The 16922-nt window shown below is 37.1% G+C and overlaps 1 long non-coding RNA gene across 1 annotated transcript; it reads left to right on the top strand.

Moving 5' to 3' along the window:
• The first annotated feature begins 2959 nt into the window (after nt 1–2959).
• LOC122049086 lies at nt 2960–4154 on the top strand. Its single transcript, XR_006130817.1, has 4 exons — nt 2960–3333; nt 3421–3506; nt 3572–3728; nt 4100–4154. It is a non-coding gene; the product is annotated as an uncharacterized LOC122049086 (long non-coding RNA).
• The last annotated feature ends 12768 nt before the right edge of the window (nt 4155–16922 follow it).

Here is a 16922-nt window from a genome sequence, read left to right as displayed (position 1 = left end):
TGTGCATCGATTATAGGCAATTGAATGCAGTGACTATCAGAAATAAGTACCCCTTGCCACGGATTGAGGATTTATTTGATCAGCTTAGAGATACATCAGTGTATTCTAAGATTGATCTGCGGTCTGGATATCATCAGCTGAGAGTTAGAGATTCTGATATTCAGAAGACAGCATTTCACACAAGATACGGACATTACGAGTTTTTGGTAATGCCATTTGGGCTTACCAATGCTCCTGCAGTATTTATGGATTTGATGAACCGTATCTTTTTGGAGTATCTAGATCAGTTTGTGATTGTATTTATCGATGACATATTGATCTATTCACGTTCCGAGGAGGAACATGCGCAGCATCTTCACATAGTCTTGGAGATTCTGCGACGACATCATCTGTATGCGAAACTCAGCAAGTGTGCATTTTGGCTTTCCTCAGTTGGTTTTCTAGGGCATGTGGTTTCTAGCCGAGGTATTTCAGTAGATCCTCAGAAGATCGAGGCTATCACTAGCTGGGAGCAGCCGAAGTCAGTCCAGGAGATCCGCAGTTTCTTGGGATTGGTTGGATATTACAGACGATTTGTTGAGGGTTTCTCCCGTATTGCTATGTCGTTGACACGTCTGACCAGAAAGAGCGTGAAGTTCACGTGGTCAGAGGCTTCATGAGACCAGCCTTCCGTGAGTCAAGCGAGATTAGTATCGCACCGCTTTGGTTTTACCTTCCGTGATGACGGGTTAAGATTTTACACGCACGCATCCCATCGTGGCTTGGGCGCTGTTTTGATGCGAAGACGTAGGGTAGTCTCCTATGCTTCTCGTCAGTTGAAGGAGCATGAGAAGAACTACCCAGTACATGATTTAGAGCTAGCCGCTATTATCTTTGCTTTGAAGATTTGGCGACATCATCTTTAAGGTATTACTTTTGAGATTCTTACTGATCATAAGAGTCTCAAATATATTTTCACACAGAAGGAACTCAATCTCCGAAAGAAGAGATGGATGGAGTTCCTGAAGGATTATGATTGTACTATTAGCTACCATCCGGGTAAAGCTAATGTGGTTGCTGATGCACTTAGCAGAAAGTCCAGAGGGACTTTAGCTTGTCATCGAGTTTTAGTCACGGATTTGATTCAGGGATTCTCCGAGTTGGGCCTTGAGGAGCAGGGACGGACATAGCAGGGTATTCTTGTTACCATGGTTGCTCAGTCATCGATCAGGATGAGGATTCGAGAGGCCCAGGCCGGAGATCAGCATTTACAGTTCATTAGCAGTCAGATAGCTTCCGGACAGCAGACCGAGTTTACACGAGATGACGAGGGTATTGTTTATTTTCGAGGCAGATTGTGTGTGCCTCAGTCTCACCCGGTCATGGAGGAGTTACTTCAGGAGGCTGATCGTTCTAGATTTGCTATCCACCCAGGTGGGACTCGTATGTATCGTGATTTGAGGCATTCCTATTGGTGGAACGACATGAAGAAAGACATCGCGGAGTTTGTAGCTAGATGTCTTGTCTGTCAGCAGGTGAAGGCTGAGCACCAGAGACCTGCTAGTTTACTTCAGAGGATCCCTATTCCAGAGTGGAAGTGGGAGCATATTACTATGGATTTCGTGGTAGGATTGCCTAGGACTCGACGAGGCCATGATGCAATTTGGATAATCGTTGATCGATTAACCAAATTCGCACACTTTTTAGCGATCCGGAAGACTGATTCTCTGGATCGATTAGCAGAGTTATACTGTCGTGAGATTATTAAACTACATGGTGTTCCTTTGAGCATCATATCAGATAGAGACCCATGGTTCACGTCCCGATTCTGGCAGAGTCTGCAGCAGGCCTTGGGCACACAACTTCGTTTCAGTACAGCATTCCATCCGCAGACAGATGGGAAATCAGAGCAGACCATTCAGACTTTGGAGGACTTGCTGAGGTCTTACGTTATGGATTTCGGAGGCAGTTGGGAGGACCACCTGCCATTAGTGGAGTTCGCCTACAACAACAGCTATCATTCGGCTATCCAGATGGCACCGTTTGAGGAGTTGTATGGTAGGCCTTGTCGGACACCCATCCTCTGGGAAGAGGTTGGGGAGGCCCAGTTGGTAGGACCTCAGAGAGCTCAGCAGGATGCAGAGTTAGTTCGTACTATCAGACGGAAGATGTCAGAGGCTCAGGACCGTCAGAAGAGTTATGCTGATCAGAGACGGAGACCCCTGGAGTTCTCCATTGGTGATCATGTATTTCTTAGAGTTTCAACCACGAAAGGGGTGAAGAGATTTGGTCTTCGAGGTAAGTTAGTTCCACGATATATTGGGCCATTCCAGATCTTGGAGAGTATTGGAGCAGTAGCTTACCGCCTGGCGCTACCACCATCTCTAGCAGGCATTCACGATGTATTCCATGTATCTATGCTGAGGAGATACGTATCCGATCCGGCATATATTCTTTCAGATATATCAGTTTCCATTCAGCCTGACGTTATTTACGAGGAGGTTCCGGTACGGATTCTGGACCACAGAGAGCGTCAGCTGCGGAACAAGACGGTTCGACTGGTTAAAGTCGGATGGCAATATCATTCTGACGAGGAGGCTACTTGGGAGTTGGAGGATACGATCCGAGCTCGATACCCTCATCTTTTTGCTTGAGGTATGTAGGTTAGAGTTCCTTTCAGTATTTATACTGCATGGTTATATTTCAGTGTTTGCTATTGGTTATAGCGAAATTTGGGGACCAAATTTTTATTAGTAGGGGAGGATGTGAGATCTCGGAAAATTTAATTAATAGGGTTATTTGAGAAATAGCCTTATAGAATTTTTCCGGGATTTTTAGAAATTTTCTGGGAATTTTTCGGAGCTCGTACGGCGGGTTTTGAGGGGATCGATCGGCGAGTTCGGATAAAGCCTGTTTGGGATACCCGTTTAATGGAGGAAATGTTTTATTTATAAAACCTTTTCCTTTTCTTTTTATTTCCCCCAAACGCCGATCACGACCCTTATTCCTCTCTTCCCCGACGCGACCTCCCTTCTTCCTTCTCCGCTCTCTCTCTCTCGCGGACGAATCAGAGGCGACAGGAGCGAAGCTACTCCTTTGGCGATCATGCTCGTTCGCCGGAGCTTGGTGGAGCATGGCAGAGTCTAGATCTCCTTCAGCCGAGGAATTTCTGTCCGGGAGTTTCAGCGATCGATCGCCGACGATACAGCGGCTAGGGCACGGTGAGGTGTCGGATCTCACTTTGTCTCCAACCGGTAGGCCTTCCCTCTCCTCTCCTCGCACTACTCACAGTGTGATCCATGTCTTTATTGGCCGGATTGGATCGAGGGATGCCACCGAGCAGCGACCTTGGAGGTAAGGCATCGCCGGATCTTTGGTAGATTCAAAGGTTCATTAGGTTAGAGTTCTTCCGATATTGATTCTTCTTGGTGGCTGATTTAGGTCACGGGGTTGATCCAGTGAGATAGGTTCTATGAAGGTGATCTTGGACCTTATCTTCCTTGTTGCTGATTAAGGTCACGATTGAGGTAAGCTTAGGTTGTTGTCTGGAATATGTGATCTCCATTTCTTGATCTCACTTTGAGCTGATCAGTGAGGGAAGATTTCGGCAAAGTGAGTGCTGTGGATCAACAAGTGCGGCTGTGAGGTTCTGATCCGTTCTGTTCTGTTCTGTTCTGTGGAATTGTGATCGTGAGGAATTTCCTTGCCAACAGCACTCCAACCAGCAATAGTATCGGCTGGGATTCGAGGTAAGGAATAGGATAATTGATCTTGTTGTAGATCATGTTTCGAATTGAATTTTGGTTGGAACATGATATAGATCATGTTTTGAAATTGGATTACATGATTACTAGATGGCTAGTGATTGTGATTAGAATTAATTGTTTAGATTAATTTAATTGAATGATTAGGGTTAAGGTTATTAATCCTAGTCAACTGTTAGATTTCTAATCTAATTGGTGATTATGGATTAGGTAACTAACCCTAATTAACCATTAGATTAATTAGGTAGATTGAGGTTATGTTGATTAGGGTTTTTCCCTAATTTAGTATTAGAGATTTTATTTAGCTATTCATTTGGATTTAACTAAATAAAATATTTATATATTATTTGATACAGGACTTTGATTCGAGACAGGTGTCTCGATGTTGGATTTGGCGTGATACTGTACCTTCTATTTGAGGCGGGTACCCTTTGACTTATCTTTTGATAATGTCTTATGATATGTGTAGCTTATATATATTTACTAGTGGTAGATAGTAGATTATTTCTTCCCTGGTCTTAGCTAGTTGATACCTATCACATGCTTCATCTGCTAGTTGCTTTACTTCAGGATTGGATATTTTATCTCTTGCCATGTGTATATATGTTCATAGAGATGCATATCTATAGTGCTCTACTCTACTGGATTAGTTGCTTGACATGTGTGATACATGCTCTTGGATTCATGATACTTACATCATTGTTATATGTGATGTCTTTGGATTTATGTTGTTTATATCATGGTTATATATATGCGTTTACCTTTTGGGCACACACATATGTGGAGGAGGCTATGTTCAGGTATAACATACTGTAGCCGCATGCACCATATTGCATGATTGCATGCTGGGCGATTGACGACTCCATTATTGTTGAGCTCGTCGGCCGGCTACATGGACCCGCACACAACGTGTTCACTGCATGGGTAGTGGCATAGCACTCAGGGTGTATAGGGTAGATTGCCCGGTAGTGCTCCACTAGGGCGCTCATGGGTAGCGTGACAGAGCGTAGCACATCGGGTCCCTCCCGTCATCACAGGGAGATGAGAGCGTACGCCCTCACTATGTTTGAGGCGGGAGGATAGGTGTACTCGACAACATCCCGCCCACTCGGTCCCATCGAGTGAGTACCAGAGTGCACGGTTGTCACACCCACCCTCGGCCTCACCATTGGTGAGACTACCGAGCATGGCAGGGGTGACCAGATATGTCATTTGCATCATATGCATGATTGCATTATTTATGATTGATGCATTTTGGTGATTGCATATGATTGACATGCATCTGAGTTATATGCTTTTGCTCGACTATTTTTATCATGTATGTTCACAACAAGCCTCGCAGGTGAGTACAGTTTATTTCAGTTATGCATTTTCTTATTTTTTTCTTGCTATAGACTGTACTTTATGTCTATTGCTGGTTATTACAGTTTATTTCATCTATGCATATCTGTTATACTGTTAGGAGATTGTACCGTAGGTTGTACTGTTAGGAAACTGTACTGTAGGTTGTATGGTTAGAGAACTGTACCATTGATCCTATGGTTTAGGAGACTGTACCTTAGGTTTTTACTATTGGTTATATATTGCTGTACATGTCTATTGGATTACCTGCTGAGTTCATTGAACTCACCCCGTTTTTATTACCATTTCAGGTTGAGGACATCGGGGAGATTCCAGTCGCTAGCCCCTTTGTCGCGAGGATTTCTAGATATCGCTTTCTGTATTCGCTTTTATACGTATACTTGTGATGTGGGTTTGTATTGTGGACTTTATATCGAACATTCGGGTTTGTTACTTTGTTTTTCGCTGCGAATATTTCATTACTTCGTGGATTTCGTTTCTTCGTTGTAGTGGAGTAGGATGTGTACGTATATCTTCGTTGATTTCTATATCATCTTTTCTTTATATAACTGCATGGATTGTTCATATTATATCTGTGTAGAAATGTTGAATATAACTGCGTAGATTGTTTACTATTTGTATGTATTGTTCCGGACGAGTGTGGATGAGGTATAGATATATGTATACTGAGATCCATATTGTCAACCGTACGGGGGAGATGCTGCCGAAATTTCTTCGGACAGGGACTACCTGGGGCGTGACAAGGTACCGCTCTAATTTGGTGTAACCACCAATCAGACAAAGGGGGTGAAACTTTTTTCCTTTCTTTCTTCTTTTCGATTTTAAGTTTTGTGATACAATCCAAACTGGTATCATTACCTTCTTGGAAGTTATTTTTTCGTAGCAATTAAGCTGAACTAGTGCAACACCAATTCAGTTTTATTTTATTTAAATCCTGCACTACTAATCCAAGACCAAGTCTTGGGATTCATTTTTTCTTTTCTCTCCTTGTGTGCAGGATCAATGTCTCAAATCGAAGGTTTTAGCACTGTTCATCCACCTCTGTTCAATGGTGATGCCCCCTACTAGAAAAAGCGTATGGAGGTCTACTTAAAGACCAACTTCGACCAGTGGTTCAGCGTCACCTATGGCTATAAGCCGCTTGTCGACAACTCCAGAAATCCATTGGACCCGAAATAATGGAATCCGGATATGAAGTAGAAAGCCCAGACGGATTTCAAAGCGCTCAATACACTGTAATGTGTGCTGACGAAGGAAGAACTGAACCGAGTGGGACTACACCAGAACGCAAAAGAACTATGGGATAAGCTCATCAAATTTCACGAGGGAACCAGCGACGCCAAGGTAACCAAACGAGACCTTCTTTTAAATAAGTTATTTAATATTAAGATGCAAGAAGGAGAATCCGCAAGTCATCTCCACGCGAGGATCAAGGACATCCTCAACGGACTTTACGCTATTGGCCACCAAATGGAGAACCACGATTTAATCAGGTACGCTCTAAACGTATTTCCTCGAAATGCATTGTGAGCATCCATCGTGGATGCCTACAAGATTTTGAAGAATCTTTCTAAATTAAAGTTAGACGAGTTGTTTTGTGAACTTGAGCTACGAGCAAATTAATGCCCGAACCAAGAAATGTATTGCTCTTTTGCAGGTTCCTCCAAGGAAAAGACAAAGAACAAGCCTGAACCTGAAGATGAGTCTGACCAAGATTCAGAAGACGAAGAGTACCTGGTGAACTTGGTAAGAAAGATGTTCACCAAGAGAAATAAGAACTTCAGCAGGAAGGACCTACAGAAGATCAACTCCACAACTGAACTAAGAAATATGACCTGCTTCGGATGTAATAAACACTATAAGAATGAGTGCCCAAAAGTGAAGAATGACAAGTCAAAGACAACCAAGAAGAAGGCACTTAAAGCAACGTGGGACGATTCGTCTTCAAAAGAATCAGAAGCCGAAGAGCAGAGGCATCAAAGCCACCTCGCGCTGATGGCCCATGAATCAGAATCGGAGGATGAATCAGAAGATGAGTCCAAACCTGAATCGAGCCATGAGTTTGTACTCGGTTTAAAGGTTCTGAGGAGGTATACCTTAGTTTAAATAGAAAGTTTTTTAGAATTATTGCATGTTTAGATAGAAAGTTACCTGCAATTGAAAATCAAAATAAAATGCTCCTTGAGGAGAACCAACACCTCAAGGAACAAATTACAAATTCTAATCCAAATCAAGCTTTAACACTTGAGGAGGAAAATTCAACATTAAAAACATAAATCATAAAACTAAAAGGGCTTTTAGAAAAATTTACAACTAGATCAAAAAATTTAGATCTTATCTTAAATAGTCAAAATCTTGTTTACAATAAATCTGGACTTGGATACAAGTCAAATTCAAATAAATCATTTATATCTCTAATAACTCAAAACAAATCACAAACTAAAGCTTGGGTTCCGAAAGTGTGTCTAAATATGCAAGTAGGATTAAATCTATATTATGTACCTAAAAATAAAATATATTATGTGAAATCAAATAAACCAAAGTAAAAACCTAAATCAGCTAAACCTAATCCAAACCATAGAAATAACTATGAAACCAACTTAAACCAAGATTATCATCAAGTTGATCACAACTATAAAAGTAATCGACATAAATTCAAAACTAAAATTTAACACAGATCAATAATTCAGGGGGAGGCTCCAAACTAGTTGTCACCTCCAAAAATAACCTACCCAACAGGGTAATTAGGATTATTTTAAAAAGGGACTCAGTTTAACTTGACCTACAGTATTGGTGAAGTTTTGGATGACAGTAGGTTAGGGAAGCTCAGTCTATGCATGTCTAGGAAGATATGACTTTCACCTGGTGCATTTGGCTGAGTGGAACTAATTGAAGCTACCCCTTACGGATCCTAACTAGTTAGACCAAGGTTTTGTACTAAGTTCAGTAGATAGGACTATTTGGAAAGCCTCGAAGGCATGGTTACTCTAATGATGTCCAAGTGACTCACCATATCCCAGAAGTTTACCCAAAGAATACCTATTTATTGAGACCAAAGCTAAACCTGAATCTAATACAAAGTTAAACCAACCCTAAAAATTGAACTTAAATTCATCTCACAAAAATTATAGGTTCCTTTGATTGAAAATAAAGATCGGGCGAGATGACTAAGGACATCAAAACAAATCGAATCGAATCGAATAAAATCGAACCATATCAAATTAAATCTAATTAAATTAAAATTAAATGAAATTAGAATTAAATTAAATTTAAAATTAAATTAAATTAAACTACATCAAATTTAATTTAATTTAAATTAAATTAACAATTTAATTTCAAATTATTTTCTTAAAAAATTTAATTTAACTTAAAACTAATTTTAAAATTAATTTAACTTAAAAATTATTTTAAAAAAATTAATTTAATTTAAAAATTATTTTACAAAAAACAATTTAAAGAAAATTGTTTAAATTAAAAATTATTTTAAAAAAATTAATTTAACATAAAAATTATTTTAAAATTTATTTTAACATAAAATAATATTTATAAAAAAAATTAATTTAACTTAAAAATTATTTTAAAAATTAATTTAACTTAAATATTATTTTAAAATTACTTTAATTTAAAAATATTATAAAATTTATTAAAACTTAAAAATTATTTTAAAAAATAATTTAACTTAAAAATTATGTTAAAAATTAATTTAACATAAAAATTATTTTAAAAAATAATTTAACTTTTAAAAATTAATATTATTTTAATAATTAATTTAACTTTTAAAAATTATTTTAACATAAAAATTATTTTAAAAATTAGTTTAACATAAAAATTATTTTAAAAATTAATTTAACTTCAAAAATTATTTTAAAAATTAATTTAACTTCAAAAATTATTTTAAAAATTATTTTAAAATTAATTCAAAAATTATTCTAAAAATTAATTTAACATAAAAAATTATTTTATTTTAACTTAAAAATTATTTTAAAAATTAATTTAACTTAAAAATTATTTTAAAAATTAATTTATCTTTTAAAAATTAATTTAACTTAAAAAATATTTTAAAATTTAATTTAACTTAAAAATTATTTTAAAAATTAATTTAACTTCAAAAATTAATTTAAAAATTATTATAAAAATTAATTTAACTTAAAAAATTATTTTAAATTAACTTTAAAATTATTTTAAAAATTAATTTATCTTTTAAAAATTAATTTAACTTAAAAATTAATTTAACTTTTAAAAATAATTTGACTTATAAAATTATTTTAAAAATTAATATTACTAAAAAATTATTTTAAAAAATTAATTTAACTTTAAAATTATTTTAAAAATTAATTTAACTTAAAAAATTCATTTAACTTGAAAATTAATTTAACTTAAGATTTATCTTAAAAATTAATTTACCTTAGGATTTAATTTAAAAATTGATTTAACTAAAAAAATCATTTAAAAATCTTTAACTAAATAGTTAAACTTAAAATCATTTTATGTAAAATTAAATTCAAACTCAAACTAATATTAATTCATACCTATTGTGGGAAATCAAGTGGATCTTGGACAGTGGTTGCTCCAAACATATGACTAGGGATCATACCAAATTCACTGAACTAACCTACAAAAGGTTAAGAACAGTTACCTTTGGAAATAACGGTAAACTCAAGGTACTTGGTATAGGTATTATTAAACTTAGAACTGACTTTATTATTACAAAAGTATTACTCGGTGAAAATTTCAAGTATAATCTTCTTAGTATTAGTCAATTATGTGACACTGGATGTAAGGTTAGGTTTGTTGGTTGCTACTCAGAAAACCCAATGGCTCCACTGTACAAAAATTTTGTACGTGATCTGAACTTTTCCTAGCTATCATGTGTTCTTTTAAGTTAAACTTGTATCTCCTGCGGAACTTAACACGTTTGATTCCAAGTTCAACTTATATGTTCTTTTAGGTTTAGATTTGGATCTCCTGCGGAACTTAACACGTTTGATCCAAATCACCTAGGTTATAAATTCAATTAAATATTAGTTTCCAAAATTGGCTTCCAGTACTGTATGGCGAGACACTTGGCCTTCTTGGATATGGGAGCAACCACCACCGACTAGACAAAGCCTTTTAAGGAAAGTTAATATCTAATTTCCTTATATAACTCTAGGTTAACCAAAATGAACAATCAAATCACAAGGAAAAAATAAAAAGAACACAACATCGAAATTAAATTCGAAAAATAAGAATCGAATGCCTCTTGTATTTGGTATTTATACAAAGAAAAATTAACTAGTATGATGCGGAAATTTAATACTAGTTATACCTCTTCCTTGTATGCTGAAAACCTCGAGATCTTCTGCCGTATCCCTCGCCTCCTTTTGGACGTCGTGTGGGCGACGATCCTCCAAGACGAACACCACCCGGAGAGCTTCTCCTCCTTCTCTAGAATTCGGCCACCACCACCACAAAGGAGCAAAAGAGAGCAAAGGGAAGAGAGGGAGAGGGGCCGGCCACTTGATGATCTCCAACAACACAATACCAATTGTTATATTTTCAAGGCCTCCCCTTCCCCCCTTTTTATATTAGTTTCCCAACGGAAAATTATGGAAAGAGTTTTATAAAAAATTAGACTCATTCCTATTTCCTTTTAATTTTTTCTTTTTCTTTCCTTTTAATTAATCAATCCTAGATTGATTTATTAATTAAACAACTATTTGTTGATGTTTAATTATTTGACCGGCCCCTTGCTTGGGCACCAAGCAAGGTGGCCGGCCACTTATTAAAAGGGAAAGAAAGAAATTTTTTTTATAAAATTTTAAAAGAAGAAAACTTCTAATAAAATTTTACAAACTCTTTTTTTTTCTAATGTGGATATTAAAAGGAAAGTTTTAAAATTTAAAACCAAGTTTTAAAATTTAAAACATCTCTAATAATATTTCTTTTTAAAAGAAAGTTTTATAAATTTTACAACTCTCTTTTAAAACCTTGTGGCCTAATTTAAATTAGGAAAATTTTATAAATTTTTTAAAATCTCTCTTTTTACAAATTGTAAATATATGAGGAAATTTAAAAATTCAAACACAACCTTCCTAATTTAAATATTGCGGCCGGCCCCTTTGCCCAAGGCAAGGGCTGGCCACTTCTAGAGAATATGTGGCCGGCCATTGTTTGGTCACCAAGCAATGAACCGGCCCCTTCTTGGACACCAAGATAGACTTTTCTTTGGATGGACTTGAAGCTTTATTGAGGCTACAACAGGGACCTAGAGGAGAAATTGGTTTTGGCCTTCTGATGAGCTCGAGTATCCCGTGCTCGCCCCGAACACACAACTCAAGTTCATCGATAATAGCTCATTCCACTAGAGAGTTATTATCGCACTACCGCACCAATCCCAAATTACATTATGGGCTCCTTCTTATCATGAGTGTGTTAGTCTCCCTGTGTTTAAGATTACAAATGTCCACTAATTAAGTGAGTTACTGACAACTCATTTAATTAATATCTAGCTCCAAGAGTAGTACCACTCAACTTTATTGTCATGTTGGACTAGGTCCACCTGCAGGGTTTAACATGACAATCCTTATGAGCTCCTCTTGGGGACATTCTCAACCTAGATAACTAGGACACAGATTCCTTCTATAATCAACAACACACTATAAGTAATATCATTTCCCAACTTATCGGGCATATTGATTTATCGAGCTAAACCTCACCCTTTGATAAGTCAAAGAAATAAAAATTAAATATACATGCTTGTTATTATATTAGGATTAAGAGCACACACTTCCATAATAACTAAGGTCTAGTTCTTTCACTAAGTCAGTACAAAAAGAACTTACCTAAATGATCCTACTCAATACACTTAAAGTGTATCAGTGTAATTTATTAGTCAAGATAAACTAATACTTAATTATACTACGTCTATTCTGATGGTTTGTTCCTTTCCATCTTAGTCGTAAGCAACTGTTTATAATTTATAGAGAACCGACAACATGATCTTCTAAGTGTGACTCCACACTCCATGTTATCTACTATATAAATTAATTGAACAATTACATTTAACAAATAAATGTAAACATTTGACCAATGTGATTCTTTATTTCAAAATAAATGTGTACAAAAGCTAAACTTTTAAGTATACACTCCAACAATCTCCCACTTATACTAAAAGTCTAAGCTGCCATATTTGTTGCCATACATCTGATTCCCATACCCTCCACATGCCGATCAAAATCTTTCGCCGGAAGGGCCTTAGTGAAAGGATCTGCTAGGTTATCTGCTGATGTTATCTTGGCGACGACAACTTCTCCTCGCTTGACGATGTCTCGTATAAGGTGGTACTTGCGCTCAATATGTTTACTTGCCTTATGGGCTCGTGGTTCCTTCGAGTTTCCAACTGCTCCACTATTATCACAATAAATTGTGACGATCTTGGGCAAACCAGGAATCACATCTAAGTCCATTAGAAAGTTCCTGAGCCATACAACTTCTTTGGCTGCCTCAGAGGCTGCCACATACTCAGCTTCCATGGTTGAGTCTGAGATGCATTTCTGCTTAACACTCCTCCATGAAATGGATCCACCTCCTAAAGTAAACACATAGCCTGATGTAGACTTACTGTTGTCCCTATTTGATTGGAAGTCCGAATCCGTGTAACCCACAGGGAGTAAATCGTCTGCTTGGTAAACTAGCATATAATCTCTAGTCCTTCTCAGGTACTTTAATATATGCTTTACTGCAGTCTAATGTCCTTGTCCAGGGTTACTTTGATATCTGCTAACCATGCCCACGGCAAAACAGATATCAAGTCTCGTACACAACATTGCATACATAAGGCTTCCTACAGCCGAAGCATAAGGAACTGCCTTCATGTCCTCAATCTCCTTTGATATTTTTGGAGATATCTCTTTAGATAAGGCTACTCCATGCCTAAAAGGTAAGAAACCTTTCTTGGAGTTTTGCATGTTAAAACGAGCAAGGATTGTATCTATATATAAAACTTGGGATAGGCACAACATTCTGTTCTTGCGATCCCTTATAACTTTGATCCCAAGGATGTGTGCACATTCTCCTAAGTCCTTCATATCAAATTTTTTGGACAACCATACCCTTACGTCTGATAATACCTTGACATTGTTGCCTATTAACAAAATATCATCTACGTATAGTACAAGAAATACCACTATGTTTCCGTTACACTTCTTGTATACACAAGACTCATCCGGACACTGAATAAATCCATATGACTGGATTACTTCATTAAACCGGATGTTCCAAGATCTAGAAGCTTCCTTCAGTCCATAAATGGACCGATTAAGCTTGCACACTAGATGCTCTTTGCCCTTTTCAATGAACCCTTCTGGTTGCTTCATATGGATGTTTTCTTCAAGACTTCCATTAAGGAAAGCTGTCTTGACATCCATTTGCCAAATCTCATAATCCATATGAGCGGCAATGGATAAGAGTATCCGGATAGACTTAAGCATAGCTACCGATGAAAAGGTCTCCTCATAATCGATTCCCTCTTTCTGAGTGTACCCCTTCGCAACAAGCCTTGCTTTGAAGGTTTCTACCTTCCCATCTGTCCCTCTTTTCCTTTTATAGATCCACTTGCATCCAATGGCTTTTACACCATCAGGTGGTTCTACAAGCTCCCAGACCTTATTAGAATACATAGATTCTATTTCGGAATTCATTGCCTTTTGCCAAGATACTACATCTATATCTTGGAGTGCTTTATCATATGTCCGGGGATCTGGTTCATGTTTGCCTGGGATCAAGTCCGAAGACTCACCCAAAAACATGAATCTCTCGGGCTGCCTTACAACCCTCCCACTACGACGAGGCACCGTCTGTGGTTGTGTATCATGTGTGACACGTGTTGCAGTCTCTTATGGTACTTCATCTTGTACTGTTGGTACTGAAGTAGACGTGTCCTCTCTAAGTTCTTCTAGAACAATTTTACTACTGGACTTGTGATCCATTATATAGTCTTCTTCTAAAAACTGGGCATTGGTGCTAACAATGACCTTCTGGTCTTTAGGCTATAAAATAAACTGTCTTTCGTTCCTCTGGGATACCCCACAAACATACGAACTTCTGTACGAGATTCTAACTTATCAGCATCTTGTTTCAGCACATGTGCTGGACTACCCTAAATCTGAATATGTCTTAGACTGGGCTTCCGCCCATTCCATAATTTTGTGGGAGTATAAGGTACTGATTTAGAAGGTACTAAGTTCAAAATGTGCGTTGTTGTTTCCAGAGCGTATCCCCAAAACGAATTTGGTAATTCTGAATAACTCATCATCGATCTAACCATCTCCATAAGAGTCATATTCCTTCGTTCTGCCACACCATTCTGTTGGGGTGTACCAGGTGCGGACAATTGGGATTGAATCCCGGCCTCTAATAAGTAATTCCTAAACTCTCCTAAGAGGTATTCGCCACCACGATCAGACCGTAGTGTCTTGATACTTTTACCTAGACGTTTCTCCACATCAGCCTTGTACTCTTTGAACTTATCAAAGCACTCAGACTTGCAGCGCATTAGGTAAATGTATCCATATCTTGAATAATCGTCTATAAAAGAGACAAAATATTTAAAGCCACCTCTAGCCTGGATAGACACCACACAAATCAGAATGAACCAATTCTAACGCTTCTTTGGCTCTATACCCCTTGGCCTTAAAAGGTCTCTTAGTCATCTTACCATCCAAGCAGGATTCACACGTTGGAAAGTTTTCCAACTCTAATGGACCCAAGAGTCCATTGGCTACAAGCCTTTGAATCCTACTTAAGTTAATATGACCAATCCTTAGATTCCAAAGATGTGTTTGGTTCATTTCCGAATGTTCTTTTCTCTTATTAGAGTTAGAAGATGTGTTATTAATTTCCATATTTTACTTTGTGGGAGAAATTAGATTTAAAGTATATAAATTGCCAACCAATGCACCAGAACAGATAATCACTTTATTTCTCTTTATAACCACATTGTTACTAAAGGAAACTGAATATCCATCCAAATACAGTTTAGAAACTGAAATTAAATTCTTTCTAAAACTGGGTACATAAAGAAAATTCCTTAAAACCAATTTCCTATTCCTATCAAATGATAAGTAGACGTCTCCCACTGCAACAGCCGTCACCTTAGTAGCATTGCCCATATAGACAGTTATCTCTCTATCAAATAGTCGCCGGGTTTCCTGGAACCCCTGCAAAGAATTGCTGACATGATCAGTGTGTTGGTTGCTACTCGGAAAACCTAGAGGTTCCACTGTACAAAAATTTTGTTCAAAGGTCTGAACCTTTTCCTAGTTACCATGTGTTCTTTTAAATTAAATTTTGGATCGCCTGCGGAACTTAACACGTTTGATCCAAAACTTAATCTATTTGTTCTTTTAGGTTTTGACATGGATCTCCTGCGGAACTTAACACGTTAGACCCAAGTCACCTTAAGTTATTAATTCCATTAAATATTAATTTCCATAATTGGTTCCCAGTACTGACGTGGCGAGGCACATGGCCTTCTTGGATATGGGAGCAACCACCACCGACTAGACAAAACCTTTTATAGAAATCTAATATTTAATTTTCTAAAATAACTTTAGGTTAACTGAAAAGAACAATCAAATCACAATGAAAATAAAAAACAAAAGAACACAACATCGAAAAACATATTCGAAATTCTAGAATCATAAGCCTCTTGTATTTGGTATTTTTTCCAAAAATAACTAGTATGATGCGGAAAGAAAAATTACTAGTTATACCTTTTAGAAAGACCTCTTGATCTTCTACCGTATTCCTCTTCTAACCTCAGACGTTGTGTGGGCAACAATCTTCCGAGATGAGAAACCACCAACCACCTTCCTCTCCTCCTAGCTAGGTTCGGCCAACAATAAGGAAGCCTCACCAAGGAAGAAGATCAAAACACCAACCAAGCTCCAAGAGATGCTAGCTTTCTCTCCTTCTTCTTCTTCTTCTCCAAGTAGTATCCGGCCACCACAAGAACTCCAAGAGGGATGAAGTATTCGGCCACCACAAGAGGAAGAGGGAGAGAGGATGATGGCCGGCCACAACACCAAGGAAAAGAGGGAGAGAAAATAATAGAGGTTGTCTCATGAAGGCACCCTCACCCCTTCTTTTATATTCCTTAGCCTTGGCAAATTAGGAAAGTTATTTATAATAAAATTTCCTTAATTTTCCTTGACAACAATTAATTAAGAAAAATTAAATAAAATTTATTAATCAACTAATCATGGTCGGCCACCTCAAATAGAAAAATTAGGAGAGTTTCAATCAACAATTAAAACTTCCTTATTTGTCTTTGGAATTTTTTTTTTAAAAAAATTCCCTTTATAATCCCTTCATGGTTGATAAAAAGAAATTTCTATAATTTTAATTTTCCAATCATGTGAATAATTTTTAAAGAGAAAATAAAATATCTCACCAATCTACAAATAAGAAAAGAGATCTAATCTCTTTCATTAATCTATTGTAGATCCTTTTCAAGAGAGATATTTTAATTTTAATTCTCTTTAATAAATTATATCTTCCACATAATAAAAATTAAAATTAAAAACTTTTTTAATTTAATTATGGCCGGCCCTACTAGCTTGGGTTCAAGCTAGGGCCGGCCACCCTAAACCCATGCTTAGGCCGACCCTAGCTTGGTTCCCAAGCTAGCTTGGCCGGCCCCCTTTATGTGGGTATAGAAGGTGGGTATAGGTGGGTATAGTACTCTATAAATAAGAGGCTACGATAGGGACCGAGAGGAGGAATTGGTTTTGGTCTCCCGATAAAATTAAGCATCCCGTGTTCGCCCCGAACACA

Source organism: Zingiber officinale, chromosome 2B (assembly GCF_018446385.1).
Source record: "Zingiber officinale cultivar Zhangliang chromosome 2B, Zo_v1.1, whole genome shotgun sequence".
Classification (NCBI taxonomy): Eukaryota; Viridiplantae; Streptophyta; class Magnoliopsida; order Zingiberales; family Zingiberaceae; genus Zingiber; species Zingiber officinale.
This window is presented reverse-complemented; position numbering and strand designations above follow the sequence as displayed.